We start from the raw sequence: 3389 nt of genomic DNA on the forward strand, positions 1-3389 counted from the left end.
AGTCTATAGTCTAGTCTATAGTCTAGTCTATAGTCTAGTCTATTGTCTAGTCTATAGTCTAGTCTATAGTCTAGTCTATAGTCTAGTCTATAGTCTAGTCTACAGTCTGGTCTATAGTCTAGTTCTGACCGTAGTCGAGACTATAATCAAGACTGTAGTCCATATAATAGACTAAATTGTATTCGGGACTTTAGTTTTTTTCGCACATTGTTTGCCAATATCTAATGGTTTTCTTCCTGAAGGTAAAATATTTCAAGTAGAGTTCCTGAAGGTAAAATATTTCAAGTAGAGTTAATAATTATAAATATTGACTTTTCTTGAATTGTATTCAACAGTTTGTTCAAAGAAATATATTTAATATTGTTCTTAATATTCAAATACATATTTATAATGAAAAGATCAATATTTAAGCTCAAAAATATGACAAAAGATAGTACAAACATGCATGTATCTATTTATCTACAACTAACAATGAAATAAAAAAGAAACATTTGTTTAATTTTTTTTTATAATTTATAAAAGAAGTTATGATTAAACACAGTCAGTTATTAAGTAATCAAAAAACAAATTTTTAATCTTCTCAAATATAATTTTTGGTAAAGAAAACTAAATACATAGTAACAAAACAATATTTTTAAAATTTAATTGGCAATTTTTGAAAATTGTGCGTATGAGTATGATAGATCAATGTTCAATGCTCTTTAGTCTTATTAATAAACGTTACGTATTTATAGAACAAATAAATGAATAAAGTAAATAGTTATTTCAAGTATTTGTTTTAGGACAAATGTTTGAACAATTTGTTTCTTTGTTTTATCACATTTAGCATACACGTTTCGGATATTTACTTTAATTTAAAGCTTAAGAAAATAATTACTATTTGCTTAAGCAGCTATTTAGTTAAATAAATTTATTTCGAATACAAATTATAACATTTAACATTTGTTTCTTGACTTATGGGTGGTGATTGCTTGGTTGGTTGGTTTATTGGTGGGTAAATTTGATGACTATTTGAGCTAAACGTGTTATATTATGTTGGACACATTTATTTTATTGTTATCACTAATTTGTTTGATCATAATCTGGTCAAAAACCTACATTTTTATTAGCAATTTAAAAACTATAAAATAAAATCAACAAAGTGGAGAAAGGTCTTTCAATAAATGAACGATATTTTATGACAACATTTGTATTCATTCGAAGTAAACGTGTACAGAAGTACGAGATAGCACTAATACTATTAGTTTCTATAGATTAAAATAAGTTTATGCTGAAGTCACATCAGTTCAAAGATTTGTCACAATATGTGCCTAATAGTTAAGTTTTTAATTTTGTTGGCGTGTTGGAAGAGCGAGTGCCCTTGGAATTATGGATGACAAATTGTGATGGTTATTAGGTATAGAATCATCAGAATATATTTTATATTAACAGATTCGTGAAGATTTTTTTCAATAACTAGTGATATTTTAGTGCGATATTTTTAAACTAAATTTATTTAATTTATAGTCTTCGAAAATAATTAAAAGTTGATCTCATTTTAAACTGATGAAATTTCCCTACTGCATCATTACGATGATCTTTTTCATCTACTGTGTGAGCATCATTGACGACTCACTACCACCTCTTTGGGTATCTTTGGGTATCGCAGGTGACATTTTTTTTGCATGGTTCTGTCGGGCCGTTTACAAGCACTTTTCGTAAGTACTAGAGCTATCCAAACTCTTGCCATAGTAGCACCGATGAGGAATGAGAGGTATCATGAGACAAACTCAATCAAACCCAACAAAGGAAAAGGCATTCACTAGTTAGGGCCAATAGAATGGACAGACCTAACATCATGTTATTGATGTTATTAGGAATATAAGGTATAACTCAAATTCGGGCCAAATTTTATCAAATGGTATTAAAAATTACGACCTGTTTATTTACTATTTATATAGCAAATAATAATAACTTAATGAAAAGAATGAATGACATGAATGATCTGAACTGAAGATCCCATAGTAAGAATTTAATTTTATATTAATCTTCTTTTCCTTTTAAAATTTGGCTTCAATCAAAATGTTTGATGTTGTTATTTTGGAGTTGGTAGATGAAGAATTAACGATATGTTAACGTATTGTTGTTGCTGTTTCTTATTGTGTTGGCAATACATTATTTTGTCATAAAACATGTTCTTGTATTCATATGTTCAAAGACCAAAAGTGTGGACCATTACAAAATATAGCTAAATTCATAATATAATTCATGTTTTCGCAATATTTGAACTAATGAAAGAAGTTTTATCTAAGTTGTTAATAAGCCTATTTATTCGGTATTATTTTCAAACGCTAATCGTACATAACCAACATAACTAAATCGAAATTTTTGACAGGAACAAATGAAAAGTGTGAAAGGAATTACAAATGAAATAACAAACTTATCACTTTGATATAGGGTATTTTAACAAACAATATGTGAGAATATGTTTTAAGGCTTAAATTCATAAAAAATAAGAAGAACAAAAAAAAAACATCAACAACATTTTTTAAAAACATTACAAATATATGCAGAAAATATATAATAATGATGATGATGACGATGACGATGACGACAACAGTGATGGTGATAATGATGATTTTGGTTAAAAAACGTTGGTGGCATTGCAAATGAGTAGAGAGCAAACAATAACTATCACCATCAGGTCGTTGCTGAAAGAAGTATTTTTGTATGTTAACACAAACATATGTATATATGTATGTACATATAAATTGTGCTGTAAAAGTGGAAAATAATTTAAGAAAGTTAAGTTGTTGAATGCTAATTTTTGTGTTTTTTTCTTCTTCTCGTTCATTTGTTGCTGGTGTGGAATGGATGATAAATCTTTCATGTTTATAGTGTTAAGAGCATACAATTTTGGGTTTTTTTTCTTGAAAGGACATGCCAAAAAACGTGGGATTGAAATAAGAATGCTTAAAAGTTCTAACTTATGGTTTTTATAGAATTTTTTCGTTTAATTTATATATAAATATATGTTTCTTTGATGTACAAAGTCCAACAAGTGCGGATGTTAGTAAAATAAAAGAAAAAGACAAAAATGAAATGACGCACATGAAGAGAGTTCTGGAAACATTGGTTCAAAATTTCTTTGTAATCACATTGATAAACTATGTAAAATGTAAAATGTTTCCTAAGTGATAGTTATGGACACGTCATGGACACGAGTGTAATGTTGTTGATGTGTCACATTGAAGACTTTTCCCCAGCACGAGCAATGCTAACTAACCACTTAACTACCAAACTAAGTAAGTAAGTAAGAAGGTAAGTAAGTAAGTAAGTAAGTAAGTAAGTAAGTAAGTAAGTAAGTAAGTAAGTAAGTAAGTAAGTAAGTAAGTAAGTAAGTAAGTAAG

At 28.1% G+C, this 3389-nt stretch overlaps 1 protein-coding gene across 2 annotated transcripts in view; it reads left to right on the top strand.

Annotated features, from left to right (window-relative positions):
- Positions 1 to 3389, top strand: part of LOC111690380 (tRNA dimethylallyltransferase) — a 161491-nt gene that overhangs the window by 154288 nt on the left and 3814 nt on the right. The window lies entirely within an intron of this gene.

The sequence above is a fragment of the Lucilia cuprina genome, chromosome 3 (assembly GCF_022045245.1).
Source record: "Lucilia cuprina isolate Lc7/37 chromosome 3, ASM2204524v1, whole genome shotgun sequence".
Classification (NCBI taxonomy): domain Eukaryota; kingdom Metazoa; phylum Arthropoda; class Insecta; order Diptera; family Calliphoridae; genus Lucilia; species Lucilia cuprina.